Source organism: Vulpes vulpes, chromosome 14 (genome assembly GCF_048418805.1).
Source record: "Vulpes vulpes isolate BD-2025 chromosome 14, VulVul3, whole genome shotgun sequence".
In the NCBI taxonomy this organism is placed as follows: Eukaryota; Metazoa; Chordata; class Mammalia; order Carnivora; family Canidae; genus Vulpes; species Vulpes vulpes.
The window spans coordinates 30,802,468-30,824,167 of NC_132793.1; positions in this window are offsets into that span (position 1 = coordinate 30,802,468).

Here is a 21,700-nt window from a genome sequence, read left to right on the forward strand (position 1 = left end):
AAGGCTTTTCTATAATTAAACAGAAACCAGTTAAGAAGAAAATGAAGAAATATTGCAATCATGATAGTTATAAAAACAAGTATAATTTATAAGAACATACTTTTTTTGAAGTATAGTTGACATACAATGTTATATTACTTTTAAATGTACAGCATAGTGACTTGACAATTCTATACATTCATACACAATAACTCCATGATAGGTGTAGATACCATAAGCCTGTGGTTATATAGTCAAACTAAGACAAAGGACACAAGCATATACAATGGGGAAAAGACAGTCTGTTCAATAAGTGGTGTTGGGAAAACTGGACAGCTACATGCAAAAGAATAAAACTGGACCACTTTCTTCTACCATACACAAGAATAGACTCAAAAGGGAGTAAGGACTTAAATATGAGACTTGAAACCATAAAACTCCTAAAAGAAAACCTAGGCACTCATCTCATGGACATGAGCCTTGGCAATATTTTTTGGATTTGTCTCCTGAGGCAAGAGAAACAAAAGCAAAAAGGAACTCTTGGGACTACATCAAACTAAAAAGCTTTTGCACAGTGAAAGAAACCAACAAAACAAAAAAGCAACCTATTGAATGAGAGAAGGTATTTGCAAATGATATATATGGACATATTCTTGATTAGAAATGTACATGATCAGGGAATCTGGATGGCTCAGTTGGTTAAGCAACTGCCTTCCATTTAGGTCATGATCCTAGGGTCCTGGGATCAAGCTCCACAGTGGGGTTCCCTGCTTAGCAGGGAGTCTACTTCTACTTCTCCCTCTGCCCCTCTCCCTTGATCATGCTCTCATTCTCTCAAATAAATAAAAAAAAATATTTATAAAAAAGAAATGTACATGATCCATATAAAAGTAACTATAAAAAAAATCAAAGAAGCATAAATGATTTGAATAAATAATAGCATCAATAATAATAATAACCAACATTTTGTAATTATAGTGCAGGTCCCTATAAGGCTCTATTGGGAGCTGTCGCTGGTAATCTTCCCAGTAACCTGATAAAGCAGGTGTTATAGTTACAAAACTTGGTAACCCCTTAGTGCCCAGGTTCTTGGTCACACCACTTCAAAGAATTAAGAGTTAGATCAGATGAAGAGTGGCAGGCAGCAAAGCAAAGTTTATTGAGCAAGAGTATGAAGTTCCCGGAGAGGGAGGAAGTCCTGAGTGAGTTGCCCCCAGAGTGTCTTAGAGGTTTTTATGAGGTCTTTGCAGAACCTTCTTAAGCAATTGGGGTGTTGAGTCCTGCAATCAGGACTTTAGTCACATATCTGTCTACGTGCTGATGGTCTTTTTTTGCTAACATCTGGGGGCTTATGTCTTAACTGCTTCTTGCCCATGATATTGACAAATGCTTTTGTAGTTAATTTGCCTTATTTTAGGACATTTTGCAGAAGTCACTTCTGCAAAGGCTGCAAAGCAGAATGTCAGTGCAGTCCTTTCTAAACTGAAAAGCAGGATGTCAGTGCTGTTTTTACTTTAGCTGTCCTGACTCCATATTTCCTTGTTGGGGACCCTAGCCCAAACTACCTAACTGTCCAGCTAACTCCTAACATTATTATTATCTCTGCTCATCGTGGGAAAATGTAACATGGTGAAAAAAAAAGTTGATCCTTCCAATACAAACTGTCTAAAATGCAATCCCAATCAAAACAGCAAGATAATGATTCTGAGTTCCACTGTGAAAATGTAGGCAAGTTACTTACTAGCTCTATGCCTGTTTCTTCACGTGCAAAATGGAAAAGTTCTTATAATAAAACATTAAATTAATTAACACATACAAAGTATAACAGCACCTGGCACAGAGTAGGTATGTAACTGTCAGCTCTATTATTATTATTGCCTAGAAGAATATACATGAGAAGAGCCAAGGAAATCCTTGGGGAAGAAATGAGGAGAAGGGCCATATAGGTGGGCCAGCCCTCCTGATATTAAAATATGCTGCAAAGCTACAATATTAATTGTTTAGAAGAAAACAGCATGGAATTGGCAGACTGATGAATACAAAGTACAGAAATAAACTCAAGTGCATATGAGGATTCAGTACATTATTTAAAGGTGGCACTTCAAAGCAATGAGGAAAATCTGTTATATGAGAAAACCTGTAAGGATGATCTGTTAACCATTCGGAGAAAACAGAGTGAATTCTTAACTCTTTTTCTTTTAATCCAAATTTATTTTACATGAAGCAAAGATTTCAATTTTTAAAGTATGGACAAAAGCACTATTTTCATCGGTGTACATTTTCTACAAACAAGGAACAGAGAAAGCTTTCCTAAACACCCACATGAAACCTAGAAGTCACAAAGGACATGATAAATAAGTATGACTACATAACAATTTTACATTTCTAAACACTCTACAGATATGTCTGTATTTCCTTAAATGAAATCATAACAAGATATCTGCAATACAGAAAAGAGGCCAAAAATAACTTGTTAATATACAAAATGTAGGAACAAATCAATTATGAGGAAAATAACTCATTTAAAAATTAGGAAAGTATATGAACAGATTAATTATGGGGGAAAAATACAAATGACCACTAAACATGAAAAGAAGTTCAACCCTCCAAGAATGTAAATTTAAATTACTAATTATACTTTTTGTGTGTTTCCAGATGCCAGAATTTAAGATTGATAAGTAATATTGGCAAGAAGGTAGAAAACCTGTATTCTCCACACCATTAGAAAGAACACAAATGGATAAATGGATGAACTTTTTTGTTGCGAAATTTGACATCTTAAATGTGCCCACTTAGAAGAATTTGTCTAAGAGAAACACTAGCACAAATAGACATGAACAAGGAGGGTTATAGTTAGAAGCATAAGATCAGTTACTATAGTAATTATTTATTATGCTGGAGCAGAAACTGAGGAGTGTCTGGTCCAAACTCTGAGGTCTGTCCCAATACAGGTTGCCAGCACCACATCCTGAACTCTCTGCCCGAGTGTCCCTTAGATCTCCATGGTCAGGTATTGTTTAATGTAGTAACATACAGACTCTTCCAAACTAAGTCCTTCGGGAACTTATGGAGATTGGCCCGGGCTCCCTTCTGAGTACTCCACACTTCATTTGGAACACTTAAGACACTTGAGAAACTTCAATGTGCGGACAAGCCATCTGGGGATCTGGCTAAAATGCACATGTTGATATGGCCTGAATGGGCCTGTGATTCCACATTTCTAACCAGCAACGGGGTGATGCTGATTCTGCTGGTCTACGGTCCACAGTTTGAGTAGCAAGGCCATAAAATACACTCCTTTAGTCCGGTTCTTTGCAGATTGAACCTGGTAGGCATCACTCTCTTGACTCCCATTTCCTCTAGCCTGCCTTTGTCATGCCCATTGCACTGAGTTCATAGATCCTTCCCTGGCACCAGATTTCATTGTTTTCACCATCTGTGCTCCTGTAGCGCGGGCCAGTAGGAGGTGGCTGCTACTGCTGCAGGTTCCCCTCAAACTTCCCAGCCCAAACTCTGGAAACTTGGAGCTTTGGTGGTGGAAAGAGTTTCCGATTCCAATTCAAGTTTGACTAATACGTCATTTTTCATCTAGAGAACTGATTCTCTGACCCTGCCTAATCGTGCTCTGTAAAAAAATCCCAAAGCATTTCCTCTTTCATTTTCTTCTCCCTCCCACTTCTTTTTTTCTTTAAGATTTATTTATTTATTTATTCATGATAGAGAGAGAGACAGACAGACAGAGAGACAGAGAGGAGAGAGAGAGACAGAGAGGCAGAGACACAGGCAGAGGGAGAAGCAGGCTCCATGCCGGGAGCCCGAGGCGGGACTCGATCCCGGGACTCCAGGATGGTGCCCTGGGCCAAAGGCAGGCGCCAAACTGCTGAGCCACCCAGGGATCCCTCTCTCCCACTTCTTGACTTCACTCACCATCACCCCCTGGGCCACTCACAAGAAATCTGTGCCTTAAAGGCTTCTCTGCTGGGTTTGAATTTCAAATATGTAAACCCAAGTTCTTAATGATTTCCTTTCTGGCAGATGGTGTTGCTCCAAGACTACTAAGGGACCAAGCAGAAAAGATGGGAGGGATTGTGTGAGAGAGCTGGGGAGCCCCCATATGAAGAAGCAAATCCCACACCTCCTCGGAATTCACAGGTGGGAGCCAGAATGCAGGGGACCTCCTGGAACTCAGAAGAAGCCAGGGTCCAGAGTTGTTCTTTGGGCAGTTTACCTCAAAACTGGGCATTATTTGATGTGACAGGAAACCAGGACCAGAGATTCTAATAGCACCCCAGCTGGGGCTTCCCCGGCAATGGCAGTCCAAAGATCTTGTCTACAGCTTGCGTTATAAACCACGTGGAAGATGGAGAAAGGAGCCTCAGGCAATGAGGAGCTTCTCAAAGCCTCTCTTCCTGCACAATAATTTTATGAGAACTTACACATCAGAGAGAAAGATGTCACTTTCAGGCCACTTCCTGTGCCCCATCTGTGCCTCCTTGGAAAATGGCCACAGGTGAAGGCTCCCCTCTGCAGCAAGGCTGCAAACAGCTCTGCAGCATCTAGAGAGGAAAAGTATCCCTGTGTAAAGGAGCAGCTCTTTGAAGAAAGGAGAAAGTGCCACAGCTGCTCTTCCCCCTCCACAGAGCCCCTACCCTGCTCATCCCAGCCCCTCATCCCTGCCAGAAGGATCACTTCATTATATCAAAAGACATCTCCCATCACCATAGAAGTGAAACTTCCCAGACACATACTTCAGATCTACACCCAATTTTATGACATAACTTCATCTCTCCAACAGTCTTTTTTTTTTTAAGATTTTATATATTTATTCATTAGAGACACAGAGAGAGGCTGAGACATAGAGGGAGATGCAGGGTCCCCGCATGGGGCTCCATCCCAAGATGGGATCACACCCTGAGCTGAAAGCAGACCCTCAACCACTGAGCTACTCAGGTGCCCCAACTATGGGTTGTATAAATGTCTCTCTTGTCACAAAGGATTTCAAAGAAATTCTGCCTTACAAGCTGTATTGTAGTGTCACTGTGTCAGATATATGGCATATTCTCTGCAGTTGGGAAATTTAGGAGGTTCAAGGCTCATGTAATCCCATAGTTTATGAGATTTTAGTTTATACTTTCTGACTATAAACATCTGGATTTATGTTTGCTTCTTCCTTTTTTTTTAAAGATTTTACTTATTTATACATGAGAGACACACACAGAGAGGGGGGGTGCAGAAACACAGACAGAGGGAGAAACAGGCTCTATGCATGTAGCCCCACGTGGGACTCGATCCCAGGACTCCAGAATCACACCCTGAGCCGAAAGCAGATACCCAACCGCTGAGCCACCCAGGCGTCCCTTATGTTTGCTTCCTTAATGCATTCTCCACTCAGCAGCTATGGTGTCACCAGAAGCATACACCACACTATACGTCCTCCCTGCCAAAGGCCGCTCCGGCTGCTGCTCAGTACATGAAACAAACCTCACCTCCAGCACCGGCACCTGCTGCTCCTGTGCCAGCAACACAGATTTCCCAGGTGCCTGGGGGGCTTGCCTCTCATTTCCTTCTAGTATCTACTCAGACAGGAAGAAGCCATCACTAGAGATGTGAATTTGGGTGTCACCAGCAAAGGGATATTATTTAAAACCATGGGTCTAGATGAGATGACTGGAAGCAAACAGAGACTTCAGCTGTAGTCCTGGGGCACTCGTCCCCATACCCCAACAGTAGGGAAGCAGAGGCAGCAAGAGAGGGAGAGGAGAGACTAGGAATGTGGGACTCCAGAATCCAAGGGAAGAGCTTTTCTTGAGGAGGACAGAGTGATCATTGTGTCCAGGTAACAACAGCAGCTTGGAAGCACAGATGGGCAAACACAGGCAGAATGAGAGAGAAGACCCCAAAATGACATTTTTGCTAGTTTCCAAAGCAGGTGGGTGAGAAATAAATAATACAAATAACAACCCAAGGAAGCCAAGTCCCAAGCTTGCAATGGGGGAAGTGGTAAGCCTACCCAAATGGCACCTATGAATGCTCAAAAGTCTGAGAAATTGGTGACACCTGGTCTCTCTGGAAGCAGTGATGCAGAAAAAGCCTAAGGCAAAAAAGATTGGTCGAAATTCTAACAAGTGATCAGATCCTCAGATCACCCCAATTCTGTTCAGCCAGATCACTAGACTTCTACCCTCCCCTACAGATGACCGGACCCTTAATTCCTGAAGAGACTGACTAGAGGTCGGGTGAGGAGATTCCAAACCCCATAGAAAGCAGGGTTGCCACACTGAAAACAAAGGAATCATATGAAGGTGGGCATTCTGGATGCTAACACAGCCTTCACTCAGCCTTGCTGCCCATGCAGTTCTCAGGATGGCAGCTCCCATCCAAACAGGAAGCAGAAAGGTGTCCAGAGCAAAGACTCAGGCATCTGAAGCCAACAAGCCTCGCTCTCCCATTCAGAGCTTCCAGTCAGCTGCTAAGTGTTCATTCTTAAATGTGTGCAGACAGCAAGATGTCTTAGGAATGCATCTACCATGAAAGACAAATCCAACACAGACACAAAACAATCAGTGCGGGAGAAACTATGTTAAACTAATATTATCATTCATATCCTTAGGGGATAAGAGAAGAAATATTACCTGTGAAATGATAACAGGATACCATGAACAACATTGGTCCAGAGAACAAAAAGAATACTTAGGAAGTAAAATCATGGCAACAAGACTGAGTCACGAAATTGAAGCAGTGAAAGATAAAGTTGAGGAAGCCTCCAGAAAGAAGAATGAAAAACACAAAGAAATGGAAAGCATAGGAGAAAAATAAAAAAAAAAAAAACCAGCTTAGCAGACCCAGTGTCTGATGAATAGTACTCTATAAAAAAGGACAGAGAAACGAGGGGAAGAAATCATCAAATAAACAATTTAAGCAGATTTTCCAGAACTAAATAATGTGAATTTCCAGACCATGAATACTCAGCACAAAAAAAAAAAAAAACAAAAACAAAAACAAAAAAAACCTGACTCACCCCAAAGCACATCACTGTGGAATTTAAGAACACTGGAGACAAAGAGAATGAATATCCTACAAGTGTCCGGAGAGGAGAACAGGGCACCCACAGGAGGCCAGGAATCAGAATGGATTCAGACTTCTCAACAGCAACACTGGAAGCCAGAAACAAGGAAGTAATGCCTACCAAAAGTCTAAAGGAAAAATATAGTCAACCTAAAATTCTATATCCAATGAAACTAAGAATCAAATTTGAGATTGGAATACAGACATTTTCAGAAATACAATAACTCAAAACATATACCTCCAAGATCCTCTATGTTAGGAAACCACTAGTGAATGCAGTTGGGGAAATATAATTAAAAACAGAATCTTGGGCAGCCCTGGTGGCACAGCAGTTTAGCGCTGCCTGCAGCCCAGGGCATGATCCTGGAGTCCTGGGATGGAGTCCCACGTCAGGCTCTCTGCATGGAGCTTGCTTCTCCCTCTGCCTGTGTCTCTGCCTCTCTCTCTCTCTCTCTCTCTCTCTCTCTCTCTGCATCTCTATGAATAAATAAATAAATAAAATCTTTAAAAAATTTTTTAATCTTAAAAAAATAAGAAGAAGAATAAAAAAATAAAATAAAAACAAAATCTTCTAAAACAAAAACCTTCTAGGAAACCCTCTCCACAAAAGTAATACTGAATAAACATTAAACAGAATGTGATGCACATCACAGTCAATCTGCTGAGACTACAAAAACAGAAAAAAAAAACTTGCCCTTTTATTTAGCCAAAGAGATGGGAGCCATTATATGCGTGGTTTCAAGATAAACAATAATTAGTCCTCAAGGAAGAGGTCTAATTTGTCACACATAGTTTTTCCTAAATTCACCCGGTAATTGGACTGGTTGTTTATGTTTGCTAATTATAATTAGCTTTATCCAAAGGAAAAACAAACTTGTTCTATCTTTGTGACAGGAAGTCTTTTTGCAACTTGGAATGAGGGTCGTCCCCTCCCACAGAAACTGGGAGATAGGAATGCTCTCTCCCTTGATATTTTCATTTCAAAGAGAGGGCTCCTAGATCCTTGATAAGACACATTCCTGGGTCAGAAAGCTGGCAAGAGGTTTTTTCCTTCTGATAAGGTTTACATACATATCCTAGAAAGAACTAAACAAGTTTTCTAAGGTAAATGCTCCAAGAAAAGTGAAAGGGGGAATTCTTTTACTTTCAACAAGGAGAATTAAGCCTTTATTTTTAATTTATTCAAGTATAGTTAACATACAGTGCTCTGTCAGTTTCAGGTGTATAATACTCAACAATTGTATACATTTCTCAGTGCTCTTCAAGATAAGTGTATTCTTGAGGCACCTGGGTGACTCAGTCATTTAAGGGTCCAACTGTTGATTTCCATTCTGGTCATGATTTCAAGGTCATGAGATCAAGTCCCACTTAAGGTAAGATTTTCTCTCTCCCTCTGAACCTGTGGCGCTCCCTTCACTGCTCTGGCGCTCCCTTCACTGCTCACAGGCTCTCATTCTCTCTCCCCCCCCCCCCAAAAAAATGTATTCTTAATCCTCTTTATCTATTTCACCTTTTAAGTCTTTTCTTTTTTTTTTTTTTTAGATTTTATTTATTTATTTATTTATTTATTTATTAATTTATTTATTCATGACAGAGAGAGAGAGAGGCAGAGACACAGACAGAGGGAGAAGCAGGCTCCATGCAGGGAGCCTGATATGGGACTTGATCCCAGGACCCCGGGATCACACCCTGGGCTGAAGGCAGCGCTAAACCACTGAGCCACCAGGGCTGTTCTAAGCCTTTATCTTCTAAGTAAAGCTTTTAAACCTCTATTTTTAATTTTTATTTGTCTTTGTAGTGTATTCCACCACAATGAGAAAGTAAATCAAGGAAGAGAAAGACAAGGGACACCCAAAAGAGGAGATCAACCATGGGAGAGGCTAAGGTAATCCTCAGGATGGTGGAAGAGGAAGATTCAGGATGACGGCTGTGCAGACAGAAGCCATGAGAAAACTTTGGGAGAGTCTTTTTCAGGAAAAAGGAAATTATGAGTTCCAGATGCATCTGAATGCACTGAGAGATTTAAAGAACTGGAGAAGAGTTTGGGGCTGGATTCATGGTAATACAAGAAATATTTATTAAATAATGCATAATTATTAACTCTAGGAAGACAAATAGTTGGATAGGAAAGGAAAAATAATCATAGTTTAGTACATGGCTCCTTTGTGAGTAAAATTTTCAGATCACGCCACTTCAAAAAATTGATCTATGTAAAATTACAATATATCTCTCCTGGAATGATGGGATGAGGACAGGAAGAGTAAGGCTGAATGTGGGAGATTGGAAAGGCAAGGAGACATAAATTTTCATTTTCTATAATAGGATGTCAGAGGTAATATTTACAATTGAAAAATCAAGGAGTGGCAATGGAAGCATGTTATTGGGAATACAGAGATAATATCAAACATAATATCTAAAGGAGATGAAAGTATTTGCTTCTAAAAAAAAAAGGAAGCTGGAGACCTGCTCATCTCCTCAAAAATACTGCGCAATTATTTGATTGCATAAACTAGTATGCATATTTTGGTGAAAATGGGAAGTCAAATTATAAGCAAAATAGTTCAGAATTTATGAGGTTGGCCACTGCATTCCCAAGGATTGGAGAGGAATAAAATATGATCCTTATCTTTGTGGAGTACAGAATGAAAAAGAAAAAAGTTATAACACGGTATGATAAAAATGCTGTACTAAAAGTATTTTTTAAAAAAAGTTTACTAGGTATTTGAAGACACTGGCGACATTTTGTTTGCATCTCCATTATCCTGTGTAGTGCCTGGCAGGCGGGGGTATGTTGGGGACAGGTGAACAAATGAAGATATATACACATGCATGTTGCGCTAGAAACAGAAAACAGAATATTTTCCTATATTTATATGGAGGAGGAAAACAAATCCAGGAAGACTTTATGGCAGATGTGATATTTGAATATGGAACTGGAAGTATACTAGGAATTTCTCCAGGTGGGCAAAGATGGGGAGAATATGCAAAGCAGGGAGAACGATTTATATAAAAAAAAATGAGCGACTAGCATGATATCAGTTAGTGTATCAACAATAATGCTGCATAACAAACCACCCAAAGCTCAGTGGCACCCAACACTATATATATTTTTACTCATAGAGTTGCACATCAGCTGAGATTGGACTGGCAGGCTGGGTTTTTAACAGGTTCAGATCTTACCTGCAGTAAAGTCCAAAAGTGTTTCATCCCCTTTGGACCAAGAACTATGATATATGAGGCAGGCTCTTCTTGCGACAGACGGGAGAGCAAGAAGACAAGCACATTTCAAGTCTCTAGACATACCGTATCCACTAATAGAAACATTGGCTAGAATAATTTACATGAACAAGCCCAGCATCAATGGGTTGGAGAATTATATTCCTCCTCCACTGGAGGTTGCTGAAAGTGATTCCTGAATAAAAGTCTAGATTTACAAGTGTTGGGCAATAGCCATAAATGCATATAACTTTTGGAGACTTTCTATTTGCATTTCCCTCAAGAGTAAAAGTTACTCAACCAGAATGAGCCACATGGAGCCACTGAACATTTACAATGTGTGGCAGGTGTGATGGAGGAACTGAATTTTAGTTTTATTTAATTTGTACTCATTTAAATGTCATGTGGCTTATAGCTACCAGATGGAACATGCAGCTGTAAACACCACAGTTAAAGCTGATATTTTGATCTGAGGATTTCTTTTACGAAGTCACGTCTGAAATTGTCATCTTCTGCATATATATTTTTTTGTTCTATCATGAATTTTAGGATTCACTTTTACTATGTACTTGTTCTTTGTGAAGATTGGAAAAGACCTTGAGGGCTACGGGCCAAATTAATTCAGTTCCTGAGCAAAAACTGCCTCCCTGACCACCTCCAGACCTTCTTGCCAATGTGTGTCTCTGGGACAAGAAAAGCTAGGAGAGGATGTGGACCAATCAAAATAAATCCAGCAACATCATTAGAAAAATAACACAAAAAATATAAGAATAAAAGAAAAAATTCCAAGCGGATCCCTCTTATGATGGTCATCAGAGGGTCACACAGGAAAATTATTTCTTATCTGAATAATCTTGTGTTTTTGCCACATACAATTTACATTTACAAATTCCACAAATATTTATCATTTCTGGGAAGGAATAGAACAATGCTGGCCAATAAACGGAAAGGCAGCATGCGTAAGAATCCTTCCATACCACTGTTTCAGGACCAAAGTCTAAGAAAGGAGAAAAATACTAATAAGAATGTAGATTTCCTTCTTTTTCTAATTTCTTAGTCTCTATTCTTTAAAGGAAAAAGAGATGGAGCAGAAATTGAGAAAATTGTGCAACAGAATTGCCATACCGGATACACACCGAGTTTCTTACAAATAAAGACCACATTGAAGAAGGAAACATTACACGGGCAAAGTGTATTTCACAAAAAGGAAAAGGAATTTCAGAGAGAAAGAAGACAGTCTCTCACGGAGTTCTGATCAGAAAAATAACTCTGGAATTTCTATAGTTTCCATTCTGCTTTCTATCATAATTCCATATAACTCTCCGGCTCATTTAGAAGGGAAAATATCTAGACTATTCCAGGCTGAATACAATATTCACAAGGATTACCAGAAACACAGGATGTAAAATCAGTAATAGCAGTAGCTGGGTTCCTCATACAAATAAGAAAAAGAGACCAAGAAACCAATAGGCAATAATTTAGAAGTTTGTTAGGAAATGTGTCCTCTTTATTTTGTCCCTTGAGGCTCTTTGCAAAAGCCAAGATTCCACATCTTAATGTTGCAGCAATCCACAAGCTTTCATCCTTAATTAAAACAATTAAATGCTATTTTCACTTATCAAATTGGCAATCATTGGGGGAAAAACGTAATACCATGCTGGGGAATTTAGAACCCCCTTTTCTACGAGTGTAAAGTGGTACAACTACTCTGGCTGCATGCTTCAGAAGCTTAAAAATGTGCTTATCCTTTCCGCAAATTTTCTATCCCTGGCAACTTACTTAGCTGCAAGGATGTTCTTCCCAGCAATATAATAGAGTACTATGCAAAAATGGTACTGCATCCTATATTGGGTTTCTTTGTTTTTAAGGATTGTATTTATTTATTGGAGATAGAAAGAGAGAACACATGAGCTGGAGGGAGAGGGAGAGAGAATCTGAAGCAGACATCATGCTGAGCTACAGAGCCCAATGCAAGGCTTTATCTCACCACCTGGAGATCATGACCTGATGGGAAACCAAGAGGTGGCTGCTTAACTGATTGAGTCACCCAGGCGCCCCGCATAATGGGGTGAGAAGGGAAAGGTGGGTTACCAGGAAAAATTATGATTGTATTTGGGTAAGTAAAAATTATATGTACACTAAAAGTAATATGAAAGGGGTAGAATTATTAGCAGTTTTATTTTCTGTATACCTACATTTTCTATACAAAATTCTAGTTTTTGTACATATGATATTTTGAGAACATTGCTTTTGCAAGAAAATTTAATACATATTTATGATCATAAAAAAGGAAACGGGGGGAACTGATTGATTTAGAAGATCTAATTATCTTTACTAAAGGATCCAGGAACGGAACAGCATCCCACCTAGCAAGCAGAGGGGAGCTCCCGGAGCTTGCTAGATGTTTTAAGTGCTGCTGCCTAAGGCCCAGGTACCTCCTGTGTGGCTGTTCTCATCTACTGTTTCATTATAACAAACCACCTTTGCTGGAGCCATGCTGAGTGGGCTGCTTTTCCTTGTTCTCTAAGACTGTATCACCCGGAGGTACTGGCCACAGAGTAAACCATGTGTCATAGTATTCCAGCATCATCACCTCCATCCACAAAGGCTTTAAGACTTGTGGAAATAAACATAAATTCTCAACATCTGGAATGGTCGCGAGCATCTTATATTCTTTGCACGAGAGGGTTAAGCAAGGCCTCCTGTCATCTCAGACAGACCATTGCCAAGAAGACGGATGTTTAGGATTGGATTTGAGCCACAGGGATGACGACATTCCCCTGCACTCATTTTTACCTCCCCAAGATATAATTTAAGTAGATCTGGAGACCTGACTGCCTTTAATGCACATGAGGGTTGCTGACTCCCCCTTTAACTTTGGACCTCTGAGCCCTCCCGGGCTCACTCCACATTTTTCCACTCAAGATTCTTCTCCCCTAGCAGAAAACTCAGAAACAAAAAAGGAACAAGTATAAATCAGACTGGTCAGAGCAGTTCTTCAGATCGCTTCAAATGGCAGCTTTTCCAATCCTGGTTGGTCCTTTTTACTTTATTCAATGGAAAAAAAGAACAAACCCTTTTGAGTATGAGTTTTGACAAAACCTCCAAGCATTTTTACAATCAGATTATTTATTTTGCACTTCAATTTTGCTTCCGAATCATGCCATGATCTGTTTACGTGTGTGTGTGTGTGTTTCAAATGTCACTGCTTAAGAATTTTCTGGCATTTTCCAGTGTTGCCCCAAGCAAACAATTGTGTTAGCAAGAGTGAGATGGAAAAGGAAAGAATTACAGGACAGCAAAACAGAAGTGAAGTGAGCCAAGTTTTCCCGAAGTACACTCCAAAAGAGAAGTGGGCCAGTCAAGAGATACAAAGGCCACAAAAACTCCAGGGCGAGGGCTTATATCAATTTTTGCTTTTAGGTGGGTCCTAGGGTTGCAATATTTGAGTGTGTCTGGCCTGGATTATGGAATAATTAGCCAACTACCCATATCCTTTCCCAAGATGCCTTCAAGATATCTCAAGATTATTTCTATTCTAGAGACACAGTTCAGATGAGGGCAAGGGACTGCTTTCTGCAAAAGTGCAGCAAACACAAGAAATTTAACTCTTCCTCTGCCTGGATGTTGTCACCACAGACTGACTGCTAAATGGGTGGGGTCGGGTGGTCCCTCAGTTGAGGCTCCTTGTCAGGACGTCTAAGGTCCATCCGCCTATCACTCATGCCTAGCTCCCTGCCTGACAATTACAACTGACATAAAGCCAGCCCTGGTCTCCGTTCTGTCTTAGCATAAAGCACCATTCAAAGAAATAACAGTCCATCGGAAAACTAAAACAGTTAAAATCTGTATATGCCTCTCAAAAAAATAGCACAGGACAAGTACACGAAGTTTCTGAAACCAAGAGAGAGAATATAATCTGGCCTAGGGTCTGATGGTGCAGACTTAGAATATTAATGAACGAGGCACCACTGGAAATCATGCCATGGGCTTTCAGGAAAAGCACAGCACATGTGGTCAGTGCAGCAGGCCTGGAAGCTGAATCTGGCTGGAAATACTCAAAGGAAAGAGAGAATATTCCAGCTAAGGGAGAAGGCACAAAGGCAGGGCTGCTGAAGACTGGTGGTGGTCTAGCTGGGGGGACCACTAGGACATGAATGGTGCTTGCAGATGTGCTGTGCAAACCAACATCTGAGAATATGGATCTCCAAATGCATGAGGGAGTGACTTGCCTTACAAAATGAGTGTTTGAAAAGTTCATATCTTTTTGACGTGTTTTTACACTTTTGTTCCCCAAATCTCAAATTATAGGCAAATTTTCAGGAACCTATCAAAAGCAAGGTCCATTCACAATGTAATTGAGAATAACCTCAAGGGTAATTATAGCATAAACAAATCACGTTTGTGTTAGCAGAGATAGGAGAAGAGAACTCAAGGTGAAATTTGCTTTCTTTATAAATGCTTCTGGTTTGTTTTTTTTTTCTTCTTTTCACTCATCTTCCCACCCACCTCCCCTCTGGGGACTATCAATCTGTTCTCTGAAGTTAAGAGTCTGTTTCTTGGTTTGTCTCTATCTCCCCCTTTGCTCATTTGTTTCTTAAAATTCCACATATGAGCGAAATCATATGATACTTGTCTTTCTCTGACTTATTTTACTTGACATTCTACTCTCTAGCGCCATCCATGTTGTTGCAAATGGCAAGATACATTCTTTTTTTACAGCTGAACAATATTTTATTGTATAAAAAACAGTTATATATATATATATATATATATATATATATATATATATATATATATATACATACCACATCTTCCTTATCCATTCATCAATGGACACTTAGGCTGCTTCCCTATCTTAGCTATTGTAAACAATGCTGCTATAAACACAGGGGTGCGTGTGTCCCTTTCAGTTTCTGTTTTTGTATCTTTTGGGTAAATAAATACCCAGTGGTGTGACTAGTGGATCTTATGACAGTTTTATTTTTAACTTTTTGAGGAACCCCCAGACTGTTTCCACATTGGTTGCACTAGTTTGCATTCCCACCAACAGTGCAGGAGGGTCCCTTTTTCTCCACATTCTCACCAACATATGATCATATAGTTCCTATTCTTTCTCTTACTGATGTGATGTATCATGTTGGCTGATTTGTGAATACTGAACCACACTTGCAACCCAGGAATAAATCCCATTTGATCTCATGAATGATTTTTTTTTAATGTGTTGTTGGATTCTGTTTGCTAGTGCTTGGTAGAGGATTTTTGCATCTATGTTCATCAGAGATATTGGCCTGTAGTTCGGGGGGGGGAGGGGGGTTGTTTTCTGTTTTTGTGTTTTTTTGTTTTTGTTTTTGTTTTTGTTTTTGTTTGTAGTTCTGGTTTTTATGGTGTCTTTATCTGGTTTTGGTGTCAGGGTATTTCTGGCCTCATAAAATGAATCTGGAGGTTTTCTTTCCTTTTCTATTTTTTTGGAATAGTTTAAGAATAGGTATTAACTCTTCCCTAAATGTTTGGTAAAATTCACCTGTGAAGTCATATTGCCCCAGATTTTTGTTTGTTGGCATTTTTTTTTTATTATAGTTTCAATTTCTTTGCTGATAGTCAGTCTGTTTAAATTTCCTATTTATTCCTGTTTCAGTTTTGGTAGGTTATATGTTTCTAGAAATTTATCCATTTCTTCTAGGCTGTCCAATTTGTTGGCATATAGTTTTTCATAATATTCTCTTCTAATTGTTTGTATATTTGTGGTGTTGGCTGTTATTCCTCTTCTCTCATTTGTGATTCTATTTATTTGGGTCCTTTCTCTTTTTTTCTTGATAAGTCTGGCTAAGGTTTATCAAAATGATTGATTTTCTTCAAAGAACCAGATCCTAGTTTCATTGATCTATTCTACTGTGGTTTTTTTTTTTTTTTAGTTTCTATATTATTTATTTCTGCTCTAATATTTATTATTTCCTTCCTTCTGCTAGTTTTAGGTGTTGTTTCTTGTTCTTTTTCTAGATCCTTCAGTGTAAGGTCAGGTTTATTTGAGATTTTTCTTGCTTCTTGAAGTAGCCCTGTCTTGCTTGCTATAAACTTCCCTCTTTAGAACAGTTTTTGCTGTATCCCAAAGACTTTGTACCGTTGTGTTTTCATTTTCATTTGTTTTCATGTATTTTTTAATTTCTTCATTGATTTCTTAGTTAACCCATTCATTGTTTCACAGCATATTATTTAACCTCCAGGTATGTGTAGTCTTTCCAGGTTTTTTTCTTGTGATTGACTTCAAGTTTCATAGCGTTGTGGTCAGAAAAGATGCATGGTATGATTTTGATCTTTCCAAATTTGTTGAGGCCAGTTTTGTGGTTTAACAGGTGATCTATTCTGGAGAATGTCCTATGTGCATTTGAAAAGAATGTATTCTGCTGTTTTAGGATGGGATATTCTGAATATATCTGTTAAATCCATCTTGTCCAGTATGTCATTCAAAGCCATTATTTCCTTGTTGGTTATCTGTATGGACTATATGTTCATTGATGTAGGTGGCCATTAAAGTCCCCTACTATTATTGTATTATTATTAGTTAGTTCCTTTATATTTGTTATTAACTATTTTATGTATTTGGGTGGTCCCATGTTGGGTGCATAAATATTTACAATTGTTATATCTTATTATCGGTTTGTCCCCTTTATTATTATACAGTCTCTTGTGACAGTCTTTGTTTTTTAAGATTTTATTTATTTATGAGAGACACATTGAGAGAGAGAAAGAGAGAGAGCCAGAGGGAGAAGCAGGCTCCATGCAGGGAGCCTGATGTGGGACTCCATCCCATGTCTCCAGGATCACGCCCTGAGCTGAAGGCAGCGCCAAACCGCTGACCCACCCCAGGTGCCTCACAGTCTTTGTTTTAAAGTCTATTTTGTCTGGTGTAAGTATTGCCACTCCGGCTTTCTTTTGACATCCATTTGCACAATAAATGTTTCTCTATCCTCTCCCTTTCAGTCTGCCAGTGTCTTTAGGTCTTGAAATGAGTCTCTTGTGGGCAGCAGATAGATGAGTCGTGTTCTTTAACCACTTTGCTACCCTATGTCTTTTGATTGTGGCATTTAGTCCATTTGCCCTCAAATAATTATTGATAGATATGTATTTTTTGCCATTTTGTTGCTTGTTTTGTGTTTGTTTTAGTAGATTTTCTCTGATCCTTTCTTCTCTTTTTCTTTTTCACCACTTGCTGGTTTTCTTTATTGATATACTTGGATTCCTTTCTCTTTATTCCTTGCATATCTATTAGTGGTTTTTTTATTTGTGGCTACCATTAGGCTTGTATGTAACATCTTCTGCACATAGCAATCTATAGTAAGTGGATGGTCACTTAACTTTGGACCCATTCTTTACTCCTCCCCCATTCCATGTATTAGGTATATGGTGTCATATTCTATGTCCTTTTGTTTTGTGAGTCCCTTGATTAATTTATTACAGAAATACTTTTACTGCTTCTGTGTCTCCTACTTTTCATATTCTCACTTATGGTCTTTCCTTTCCACTCAAAGAGTCCCCTTTAATATTTCTTGTTGAGCTGTTTTAGTGCTCATGAGATCCTTTAGTTTCTGTTTATCTGAAAAACTCTTGATATCTCTATTTTCAATGATAGCCTTGTTAGGAAGTGTATTTGTGGCTGCAGATTTCTCCCTTTTAGCACTTTTAATATATTATGCTATTCTCTTCTGGCCTGCAAAGTTTCTGCTGAAAGATCAGCTGATAGCCTTATGGGGTTTCCCTTGTATGTAACTGTCTTCTTTTCTCTTGCAACCTTTAAAAGTCTTTCTTTATCACTATTTTTGTTTTTGGGGTTTTGTTTTTGTTTTGTTTTGCTATTTTAGTTACTATGTGTCTTGGTGTGGTCCTCTTTGAGTTGAACTTGTTAGGGGATCTCCTGACTCTGGATCTCTGCCCCCGCCCCACCACCACCACCACTTCAGTTTTGGGAAGTATTCAGCTATTATTTCTTCAAACACAATTTCTGCTTCCCTTTCTCTCTCTTCTCCTTCTTGGATCCCTGTAATGCAAATGTTATTATGCTTGATGGAGTCACTGAATTCCCTAAGTCTGTTCTTATTCTACAATATTTGTTTGTCATTCTATTGCTTTCTATTACTCTATCCTCCAGGGCACGAATACAATCCTCAGCTTCCTGTAATCTACCATTTATTCCACCTAGTGTATTTTTAATTTCATTTATTGAGTTCTTCATTTCTGATATGTTATTTTTTATCTCTTTGTTAAGGGTCTTACTGATGTCCTCCACTCTTTTCTCAAGTCCAGTGAGTATCTTTATGATCATTACATTAAATTCTCTATCAGCCATATTACTCATATCCATTTTATCTCAATCTCTTGCTGTGATTTTATCTTGTTCTTTCATCTGGGACATATTTCTCTGTCTCCTCATTTTGTCTGCCTCTCTGTGTCTGTTTCTGTATTTCAGGAAAGTCAGGTATGCCTTATGTGACTCTAAAGAAGAGGTCTTATGGTGCCCTGAAATACTGTGTTCCCTGTTCACCAGAACCTGGCACTTCAGGAGAGTATCCTATGAGTGTTGTGTCTCAGTCACTTTTTCTTTCAGTGCCATTGTCTGCACTGACTTTGCATGTTATGGGCTGTAGCTACTCTCTGATGTTAGTGGGATCCAAGCAGGCCAGCTTTGAGAAGGTGTACTGGCAGGGAAATTTGGGGGTGGAGTGGCGGTGTTAGCAAAATTTGTGCTGGACCACTAGTCCTAGGCAGGATTCCCTGAAGGGTGGCACAGCTGGGGGCTGGTCGCTGAGGTGTCTGGGGGCCACACTTAAACATAACATGCACAGCATGGCGGTGGCTATGCACTTAGTAGCGGGGCAGGGTGCATGTGGCTTTAACATAGTTTGCCCTGAGCCCAGAGCCAGCAACTAGCACACTTGGAGTGAGCAAATCCTCAGGAGAATCTTTGGGCAATGCACACTGCTAGCAGGTTAGGTAACAAGTATCTGTAGAGCCCCGCCTCCTACAGGTGTGTCTGTGCTTATGCTGGGAGAGGTGGGAAGAAAAATGGTGCCTGCTGGCTCCCTTGTTTTCAGAGAAGGGATTTTGAAACTAAACTGGGAAATCAGTATGAACAGATCTGTCTCATGTTTGCCCCTGGCATTGTGTTAACTGCTATTTGTAAGTTGCCTTTCTATGCAGGCTGCTGTCTCTTTAAGGGTAGCAACCAAGTTATCCCTTGCCCTCCCTGGTCGCCCAGTGCTGAGTCAGATGACCTTTAAAGCTCCAGGTTTGAAGTCCCACTGGTTATACAAACTCACAGAATTCAGCCCTTCCGGTTTTCAGAACCAAATATTATGGAGATTAGTCTTCCTTACATGGGCTTCCCAGCATGAGGGCCCATTCCTTTGGCCTCTACAGAGAGCTCCCTCTATCCCTCTGCCTTTCTGCCCCCCTCACCTTTCAGATGCAGCTTCCTCTCTATATTTGGTTATGGAGTTTGTTCTGCCAGTGTTCAGACCACTCTCCAGTTTATTGACTTGGATGTGGATGATATCTAGTTATAAGGGTGGGATGGGTGAGCTTAGGGCCCTCCTACTCTGCCATCTTCCCAAGCTTCTACCACACCTTCTTTATCCATTCATCTCTCAGTGGGCACTTGGCCTGCTTCCAAAGTTTAACTTTTGTAAATAATGCTGCAATACACATAGGGCTGCATGTATCCCTTTGCATTAGTGTTTTTGTGTCTTGGGGGTAAATATCCTGCAGTGCATGTAAATGCTTCTTTATTCTCAGTGCTCCCACTTAGACAAGTAAAGAGCTGAAGGTCTTGAATATAAGTAAAAATGTAGAGCACTCAGCATATGTTTGGAAACCACCTGGTTCCTTGCCTAATGTAAGACCTCATTCCCTGCTGTCACCTTCTGTCAGCCCAAGGATTTCAGGAATGCTAGAGGTGTACTCATGCATACTTGTGATGATCAGGTTCCTTTCTCAGGCTTGGGGATTGCAGAGGCCAGGCCCTCCTCTATGGATGGCCAGTCACCACTGCTGAAGTTCTGGAAGTCTCGTGATGCCAGAGGGCCTTCTAAGCCCACAGCCACACAGTGCCCCAAGCATAAGTGAGAACACTTCCTCTTACTCCTCTGTTTCACTGGAATCCCAGAGATGTCCAAGTTTCATGTGGTAAAACTCTTTCCTTTTTTACCATCCATGCCACCCTTGGCATGAAGCTCAGAACTTTATCCACCGGGGCTAAACCAGGACAGACGAAGATAAAGGATCATTTTCTTTGCACTGGGAGAAAGTCTTCCAGTCAAGTTTCTCACCTCTCAGACAAACGTCTCCATAAGGGGCTCCTGACAGGCATGGCCCACCAGAGAATCAGACCGCTGACTTGACTGTGCTCCAGGGATGAATGCAGCTCAGACATAAGCTGAGACCCCTCTACCCAGTGCTTACCTCCCACACTTACCCATCCCCCAGCATGATAGCCACACAGAAATTAAAGCTACAGTAACGAGGACCCATTGAGCCCCAAAAGAAGCAGGCATTGCTCAAAGGTCTAGCTCCCTGAGCAGCACCTTACCTTAAGAAGACAATGTTGCTCTCAGACTAAAAGAGTGACGTCAGCACGAGAATAGTTTTAAAAACAAGGTGAGGGCTTCTTTGGCAAAGAGAGGACCCAAAGAAGCAGATTTGAAACAGAAAATGCCAGACTCCGTGCTTTGTACCATTTCCCAGAACAGCCTCAGGAAAGGAGAAAGACATTTAAATCCTCTTCCCCTTGTAATAGGGCCACCAGCCTCATTTGGATCTACAGGCACTTTCCACCAGAGTGATTTGAGCAGCCAGCACCAGAAGCCCTCCCAAAACCCACAGGGCCTCTTCAGGAACCCCTGACACCCACCTCACTGACCTACTAGAGACCCTCACCCTAGGGCAGGCCCTGAACCATGCCATTGATCCAAGCACCACTCCACTCCCTTCCTTAAAAATATTTAGCACAAAAAAAAAAAAAAAAAACATTTAGCACAGATTATCTTGCAGCTCCAAAGCCCATTTTGAGGACTATGCAAACGCATCGAAAAGCCTTTCAGAGGCTCTTGTAATCTTAGAAATAGATCCTTCCGTCCTGCATCCAGATCGCAGTTCTGGGGGCCAGACACTCCTATTTATCACGGCCTTCCACTTACACGCTGTATCATGGACATACACAATATCATTTCTTTCTACAACTACATGCTACAGTTACCTTTCTCCTTTAATTACTATTGGAGTATTTCCTGGAAAATGCTCAAATGACTTTCTCCCTTAATAGTGCTCACTTTCATATTATTCAAAGTTAAAACCATTCTTCCTTTTCTCTACAAGTGTCAAGAGACTTGTGAGGCAGACATAAAGACAAATATATATATATATATATATATATATATATATATATATA